Source organism: Megascapheus bottae, chromosome 9 (assembly GCF_031878675.1).
Source record: "Megascapheus bottae isolate mThoBot1 chromosome 9, mThoBot2.hap1, whole genome shotgun sequence".
Classification (NCBI taxonomy): Eukaryota; Metazoa; Chordata; class Mammalia; order Rodentia; family Geomyidae; genus Megascapheus; species Megascapheus bottae.
In genome coordinates, this window is record NC_143517.1 from 22881030 (window position 1) to 22890506 (window position 9477).

Sequence of the window (9477 nt, forward strand, 5' to 3'; positions counted from 1 at the left end):
ACTGCCTATCAATTTTCTGTCTATTACACAGTAGATATATTCCTAAAATTAAGAATTTCAGTATCCTAATTTCAATCTTGTTATCGTATATATTTATTAAATATTCAACACATATTCACTCAAATGTATTGTGGACTAGATGTGGTCTTGATTGTTAAGGAGAGAGTAATGAACATGGATCTGTAACCTCATGAAGCTTTCACCCTAGAGAAAAAGATCTTTAAGAATCAATTATATTTTTACCGACACTGGTGGTAAATGTAAAAAGATCCTAGTTAGTAAAAGAGGAGAAAGAGAAAGTAACATTTAGCTGAAATGAAATTTCAAAGATGGATTTAACCATGCAAATTAAAAATCCTAGTGAAGGTTTTTTGAGCAAGGAAAACAATGAGTACTTATAAAATTTCCCTTTGGCAATTACAAAGATGATGCAAATCAGCTCCCTAGAGCTACTGTAATAGATTGCCATAAGACCATGTAGTTTGAGAGGATAGAAACTTAGTTGTGGGACAATCAGGAATAGAAATTCTTAGACTTGTTTAGGAACACAAGATTTAGACATCCATACTCAAAATTATAGAATTAATAGAATCAGAAAAGTGAAATAAGAAATGTAAGATGTTTCCATCAATTTAACAGTTGTTAAGAGAAATACATATAGACATACATACATAAACTAATAGATATAAAACTTTAATATGGTTAAATTAAGAGTGTCAGATATTTTTTGAAGGGACAAAATATTTATTTGACTAAATAAAGATGGTAAGAATGGTATGGCAGAGAAAAGCAGCTCAGAATATGAGAATCAGCAAACCAAAAGAGAGAATGCTTGTCTTAGCATGTCTTTCTTCCCCCATGTTTACAGATTTTCTTTTCTAGCAATTTCCTCACACTTGCAGAGGGTGATTTCCTAATCTCCTAATTATATATCAATCCAATTAAACTGACACCCAAAATTTACCATCTCAAAGCCACCCCTTGTCACATTTTTTTTTACTTTCCAAGGAATATTTAATAATAAAGTACATAACATATTCCTATTTACCTAAAATTTTACATCACTGCAAATCAAACAAAACATCCTACTTTTTGGACCTGCTTTATGTGTATACTCAGTGCAATTTAAAAAAATACTGTAACTACAATTTCACAATGTCATAATTTCAAAAGGTATCAAGTATCCTTTTGTCAGATTCCTTTGAAAATCATTTGAAGCTTGGAAAAAAGTTCCACATCTGCATTCCTCAGCATCATCATGTAGTCAAGGCTTCAATTCAACCTTTCAGAGAGGACATCCCAGCTCGCATGATGTCATCAACCAGTAGAATGTTGGTGGCAATCACAGTGCAGGAGTGAAGAAGCTGTTTCTTCTCACAATAATTATCCCATATGCCTGTCTCTGCTGCTACCATTGGTTCACCTGTGTTCAGGTCCACACCCACAAGTTGACCTGATTCTGAATGTTCTGCTTGAATTTTAACTAATGTTTCCTGACGTTCAAAACCAGAGTTCTGAGCAAGAACCTTAGGAATAATGAGCAATGCATTTGCAAATGCTTGGACTTCAAGCTGGGCCCTGCCTTTCACACTTGGTTTGTATTTGATCAGAGCCTCTACCATCGCCATTTCCACTGCACCAGCACCTGGTACCACACAGCCACCATCAATAGCATTTTTGACAGCCCTCAAGCCATTTCTTATTGCATCTTTGATTTGAGTGAGTGTGTGCTTATTTGGTCCTTTGACCAATAATGTGACAGAATGGGGATTGTTACATTTCTCATTAAACATGAACTTCTCTTTTCCCAATGTATACTCATAGACAAGTCCTGCATGTCCCAAACAGTCAGGATTTAGGTCATCAAAAGAATTCAGAGCTACCCCACCACAAGCAAGGGTCAGCCTCTCCATATTTCTTCTTTTAGCTCTGCGCAGAGCTACAATGCCTTCTTTTGCAAGAGCATCTAAGGAAAACGGGTCAATTCCCTTCTGGTTAATAACAATAAACCCTTTATCTGAATCTCCGCAAACTTTCCTTTTCAGTTCGATTATTTTTGTAACTCTATCTTCGATAAATTTTCTTTCAGCTTTTACTAGTTTTTCTCTCTCTTCTGCACTCTTGTGGAAAAAGCCAGAATTCACTTCTGTTTTTTCATATTCAAATGCCACATTACATGTAAGGATGTATGCATTTTCTACTCTTTTCTTCATGTCAGGATGCCGTGTCCCATGATCCAAAACAAGTCCTCTTATTAAGCTTGTATCAGTTTCAAATTTGTGTTTCATCTCCATGATCTCAACCATGAACAAGTCAATAGGTTCATTTTTTTTTAATGGCCAAAATGGAGTCCACTACAGCCTGTGTTAAAACATCTGCTAGTTCAGCATGAACTTTTTAGTACATAGAAATGTTCTGGCCACATCAATGAGTGTTTCCCTGTCCATCTCTTTGTTTGCTTTCACTTGTTCCAAAAACTGAAGGGCCTTTTCCTTGGCAGCTTCAAAACCTGTAGTGATTATTCTGGGATGAAGACCCTCAGAAAGGGAGAGATCTGCCTGCTTCAGCAGCTCTCCAATGATAAGGACATTGGAAGTAGGACCATCGCCTGTTATGTCATCCTGAGCTGTTGCTACTTTAGCTATTAAGGAGGCTGTTGGGTGCTGAATTTGCCATCTTAATGTCTCCGGAGCCTGAAACGAGCATCTTCATGCTGCCCTTTGGCCCCAGGTTGGTCCTCAGCACGTCCTGCAGCCCCGGTGCCACGCTGATGTTGACCACCAGCGCCGCCTGCGCGCGCGGGCCACTTCAGCTTTGGGGTTGAGAGTCTTCACAGCCATCATAGCTGTCACCGAGGAGGAACAGGCCGAGAGCAGCGCGAACGGGTGGCAGCCCAGCTCTGCGTGGTCGGGGAGCCCCTTGTCACATTTGACATTTCAACTGCAACCTTCCACCTCTGGGCCCCCAAATGCTCTGATCCATAAGACAAAATGCATTCAGTCCATTGTCAGAGTCATCATAATTTTAACAGTTCCAGCACTGTTAAAGGCCATATAGTATGAAGCTAACTGAAAGGACCTCCAGGATATTGAAACAAAAGCCATATAACGAACGATTGTTGTCCTTAATGTACTATGTTATCTCTCATCTCCTTTGCTGTCACTTGGTCTTCTCATATTGTTACAGTATCTCACTTTGTTATCTGATATATTGAATTTAGTTGTACTTGGTTATTTGAAATTTGATAGGGAAGGGGGGAAAACCAAGACGGGTCGGGGGGCGGGGGGTAGGGTAATGGGTACCAAGACATGTGAAAGGGTATCAATGTATGTGAATTAATGCACCTTCTATCTGGCAAATATCATGTAACCCTTTTACTAATTACAATAAAAAATTAATTTAAAAAAAAAGTCCCAAGTCTTCACTGAGACTTAAGACAATCCAGCAAGAGAAAACCTGAACTATAAAAGGTAGCGATATACTTCCAAGTTACATTGGCACAGGATAAATATTCCTAGTCTAAAATGGAGAAATAACAGAATAGAAAAGAGGAATGGGAGCAAAGAAAGGTGAAAACCCAGCATGCCATGTTTCTTAGCTCCATGTCCAGCAACTAATCTTAAGTGAATTCCAAAAGCCTTGTGCTTCCCTCCGCCATTTATGACCATGCTGAATGCAGGCAGAGTGGTCTCTTTCTTGGGGTGGGTGGGTGGTTCTGCTTGTTGTTGGGCTCTATCCTTGGCAGATGCTCTGTATTTTGGCATTGACAACTTCCCAGGGTCTCCTCTTCAATTTTATGGCTCCTTGTTGTGCTTTTTCTAGGAGTGTTGACAGGGACCCCAATCTGGTGAGATATTGTCTGAAGTCTCAGGTCTTCCTTTGAAATCTGGTCTGAAGCCTTCTCAACCTTGTAACTCTTGGATTCTTCTATGCCTGCAAAACCAACATCATGTGGCTGATGACAAAGTCTGTCAACAGCTCTAGCAGTAGCCAGGGACCCTTGATAAATCACTATGTCTTCCCACAGTCAAAAATAATTCATATTGTTGTATTCTGCTAACCAATGAATGACTCAAGTGGGATTTCATAAACATGAATTTTCCTGATTGAACAGCTAGTAAATACAGAAATCAAATCTAACGCTATTTCCTCATTCTACCACATGTCTGCTCATCAAAACATGATAACAAAAGGCTCTAAGTTTGTCCCATAACTACTAAATGCACAGACATGGAAATAGCCATTGAACTGACCAGCAGAAAAGTTTTGTTCTTCATAGAAACACTTGAAGGCTGGGTGCTGGTGGCCCATGCCTACTATCCTAGCTACTAGGAAGCTGGCATCTGAGGATTGCAGTTCAAAACTAGCCCAGGCAGGTCCATCAGACACATACTTCCATTAACCATAAAAAGTCAGAAGTGGGGCTATAGCTCAAGTGGTAGAATTCTTACTTTAAGCAGAAAGCTCAAGGAGAGTGTCCAGGTGCAGACCAATACCAGCATGAAATGAAAAATTGAAGAATTTATTTTTAACAGGCTTGAAAGTTTAATGAAGTAGGTTTGCTCTTTTCAGGTAACTGTAAAACATAGGCAAGGAACTAAATTTCATGATTTACCAGATTGAGTTTTTTCATATTGAGGAGAAAAAAATTCAGAAAGAGTACCCCCTAGTGACTCTCTTTTACTCTCATGCAAACTCAAATGTTTAAATCTCTTCACTAGCGCTGAGGGAATCATTTTTCTATTTACTGAAGGAAGAAACCGTTAATTGATATCTAATTACTTTAAAAATATGTTCTTGGGAAACATATGTCAATATCATGAAATCACTGGATTTACTATAACTTTTTGTTTAGAATTCAAAACCAATCCTATTATGCTCTTTAAGCTTTCCCCTACTTTATAAACACTTTAGTCAGACACACAGTGTTTACAGTATTTATTTAGTTCAACTAACAGTCTGGATTTGTTTTTCAATGCTTTGAAACTTCATAAATTTTGATGATTAACAATCAGGGTGCTTTTTTCTGAAAAATAAATTACATCTCTACTGTTGAATAACAAGCGTCCACCAATTTAGGCACACTAAAGGGGCCTTATTTTTTTAAGTCGATTCATTATCAGAAAGTAAACCTTTTATGTGCATTTGATTTTTAAAATTCTCAGGAAACATATACATGGCTTGTATTAATATTATTATGAATCATTATTCTCTCCTTTCTCTTATTCTTTATTCTTAGGCCTAATAAAAGTCTTTACATTGGGGCCGGGAGTTTGGCCTAGTGGTAGAGTGCTTGCCTTGCATGAACGAAGACCTGGGTTCAATTCCTTGGTACCACATACATAGAAAAAAGCTGGAAGTGGTGCTGAGGCACAAGTGGTAGAGCATTAGCCTTGAGAAAGTCCAAGGACAGTGCTCAGGCCCTGAGCTCAAGCCCAGGACTGGCCAAAAAAAAGTCTTTACATGTTAAGACAATTTCTTCTGGACCTGACACCAATAGCTACAGGGTCTTAAAAAGATGACAAATACATCCAGTCACTGGATAGCCAGACATAATATATCGAAATAGGCACTGCTAGATTTGAACTATTTGAATCATCCAGTCCTGCAGTTAGTAAAAGTCAACAGAAAACCATTCTCTTTTTCAAAGATGCAATTGACAGAGAAAGATAGAAGAGAATGTTACAAAACAAAGAAATTAGAAAAGTTCACTACCCTTTTTTTTTTTGCCAGTCCTGGGCCTTGAACTCCGGGCCTGGGTACTGTCCTTGGGTTTTCTCAAGGCTAGAGCTCTACCACTTGTGCCACAGCACTATTTCCAGCTTTTTTTCTGTGCATGTGGTACCAAGGAATCAAACTCTGGTCTTAGTGCATGCCAGGCAAGCACTCTGCCACTAGACCAAACTCCCTGCCCCAAGTTTGCTACTCTTTATGGATAATCTATATTCATATAAAATGAGGGATAACACTTTTTTCAGTAAGTGAAGTGATTTTTTTATTTAAAACTTTAAAGATCATGAAAGATAATGACAATAGAAATCAAGGGCCCAGTGAATGATGAGTAATGAGTACTGAAAATTCATTGTTCAACCTATCTACCCTTTGTGTTTTATGTCCTGTTTTTCTAAACTTTGCAGTTGTCAGAATAATAATTTTAAGACTAAAAATGCAGCTTCCAGAAACCTCAACTAAAGGGTCTTAAAATTTAAGCCAAGGTAACATTTTACCTTTTTTTTTGCCAGTCCTGGGCTTGAGCTCAGGGCCTGAGCCCTGTCCTTGGACTTTCTCAAGGCTAGCGCTCTACCACTTGAGCCTCAGCACCACTTCCGGCTTTTTTCTATCTATGTGGTGCTGAGGAATCGAACCCAGGTCTTTGTGCATGCTAGGCAAGCACTCTACCACTAGTCCAAACTCCTGGCCCCCATTATCTTTTACATATAAATGATTTCCTCATTTTATCTCTTAATGCTCCTCAAATAGTGAAAGGGAACACATTTATAATTCTGTTTTCTTTCATATATTTTTATTGTAATTAATAGAAGGGTTACATCATATTCACTAGATAGAAGGTGCATTACTTCACATACATTGATACCCTTTCTCATATTTTGGTCCCTGTTTCCATCCCCCCACCCCGCCCCTCATCTTGTTTTCCTCCCTTCCCTATCCGATTTCCAATAACACATATATATCAGATAACCAGACGAAATATTGTAACAATAGGAGATAACCAAGGGACAGCCAAAGAGATGAGAGTTAACATAGTACCTTAAGGACAACAATCACTCATTATACGGCTTTTGTTTCTATATCCTGGAGGTCCTTTCATTTAGCATCATCCTATACGGCCTTATGTATTTAGGTTTTGTACTATTGTAAATCTCTGCTTGAAGAGCCCAAGGTTTCTACTGAATATGACAAATGAGGGAAACCATTGAGCCCATGTTCCTTTGGGTCTGGCTTACTTCACTTAGTATGATTTTTTCTAAGTCTTTCCATTTCCTTACAAATGGGGTGATGTTGTTAATAATTCTGTTTTTAAAACTAGGTTTCTTAATTTCCTAAAGTATGGTATATGAAGGGAGGATTCCAATGTTTAACTCCTTTCCATATGAACTTTTACTTTAACAAAACAAATACCTGGAAGTCAAAACATGCATATACATTGTGAGAGGATGGGGGTGGAGCACACCAACGGAGAGGGGAAAGGGGGAGCAAAAGCAGTGGTAATATTCAACATGTCTATGGGAAAATGGAACCAGGTAAATTGAAGGGATGGGTGGGTTAGGAGAGATGGGTGAGAATGACAGAAGGGGTGACATGGATCAACATTCATTGTACTCAAACTAAAATGTTGAGCTGATACGCATTTGTAAACCACTAAAATACAAACATGGTTTTCAGGTTATATTTTTAAAGAAATCTTAAGATAAATGGCAAATTTAGTTATTGAAACAATGATATAAAATGTAGCTTGCAAACACAACGTAAGCATGATTAAGTAGCATTGTCATAATCTATCTAGTGCACCAGATCCCCATCATTCTGTTATGTGGAGTAAATAAGAAAACTTCTAGTTTCTAATTTTGTTCATCCACCAGGAATTGCTCCCAAGTTGGAGGGAGGAAAGAAAATAATTGAAGTTAGGTTATTTCCCCCCTCTTCCTGCAGGGTCACAGGGATGGCACAGACTGACTAATAATTCTCAACTTAAGGTCATAGCAAAGGTCAGGAAGTCCATCAATCCAGTTTTCAACCCCCTCTTCTCATGGTATTTCTATCCTGTCTTCCAGTTGGATAATAATGCTTTCCAGTTCTTTTAGCAATTGAAGTACTACACTACCCATACTGTTTTTCATAAAACCTATTTTACCTTTGTGAACAGTTATTAAAAATCTCATACTTATTACCAGCATATATAACTATGGCAATTAATAATTAGTTATACTTATCACCAGCATATATAAATATGGCAATTAATAAGTATAACTAATAATTAATATTTCAAAGACTCTTGCTGATGCCTAAATGTATTTAGGCATCCAGATATTTAGTGACTATGCTTTACTCTCAAAAATGTAATGAATATTTACTATTATTGAGTCACCATTTGACTTCCATAGAATATACTCTGAGATTCTCTATAGAAAACTGTTCTTTGGAAACTTCCAATTAAGTTTTTTAAGTAAAAATAAAGAATAATCCTTTCTAGGGTTTAAGTAACCAAAAATTTCTTCACTTTTCTCAGAGTTAGTAAAAATATTATGTTTCCTCATGTTGACAAAACCTTTATTTTAATGACCTAAATGAAGTAAGCGGAAGCGCCATAATATAGACTTTTAACTTTTCAAATAAGAATTTATTTTGAATCTTAGCCAGTTGAATTTGCAAATGCATAAAAATACTTGGACATTATCAGATTTCACTAAAACTTGAACTTTGCCAAAACATATATTTATTCTAAGCCTGTATTATTTCCTTTTTCAGGACTGGAGTTAATTATAATTTTCACATCTACTTAAACTTTATATTATTCTCTTTTAATTAAAAATAACTATTTTATGGAATTTTCTTTTTTGAAGATTGTTTTTCATTAATTGATGTCACTGTAGCCTTATGACCTATGAATACTTTATAATAATAAACCTTTGAAGTTAAGTATGCTTTTTTCTCTTCATTTTATTAAAGGTGAGAATTCAATAGAATGATACAATTAATTTAGAGTGGATTTACTGTCATAAATGTCAGCTCTGTGCATACAAGAGTTTCTGGAATATTCCTTCATTTTTTGTCTAGTTTATACTTGTGAACTAAATCTATTTTTCTTGCCTGTTATGTCGATTTTTTTCTTATTTTTGTATCTGTTTAATTTTTAAAACTTCTCTCTAGAGCAAGCTATTTTGAGATTGTCAGTCTAGACAGAGATCTGAGCCTTCTTTTGTATCACTGAAATGGAGTTTAAGGAAACTTCAATGAAGTAACTACATACTGTTAGCTATGTTAGGCTTTCAAGTAGTATTAGTTAGAACTTTGGGGTGTTTTTACAGCCTACCTTCCTGAATGAAGAATCTTAATTAATGGAATTTCAGTTTATCAGTATTTTAACCGGGTGCCATTGAGTAGCACCCATAAAACACAATTATAAGTATTTTATTCTATTCGTATGATAATACGGACAAATTAGACTTTGCTTTAAGGACTCATAACTGAACTGAAGAAATAATAATGTATATAAAAATAATACTAGACTGGAGAGTTGAGCCCATTGATGTTTATGATAATTATGGAGACATGAGTAATGTTTTTTTTGCCATTTCTTTATTCCTTTTTGTGTTTCTCTCCCCTCCCCTCTGTGATAACTAAATTGATCTATAGGTGATAGCTATTTGATGTGATTCCCTGCTATTTTTTTCTACACTTTGTTCTTGTTTATTTAATTTTTTGTAATGCTCGTTTAGTGTGCATGAATTCACATAA

At 36.6% G+C, this 9477-nt stretch overlaps 1 pseudogene; it reads right to left on the reverse strand.

Moving 5' to 3' along the window:
* Positions 1 to 989: 989 nt before the first annotated feature.
* LOC150058896 (T-complex protein 1 subunit zeta pseudogene) lies at positions 990 to 2843 on the reverse strand (annotated as a pseudogene).
* Between the last annotated feature and the right edge of the window lie 6634 nt (positions 2844 to 9477).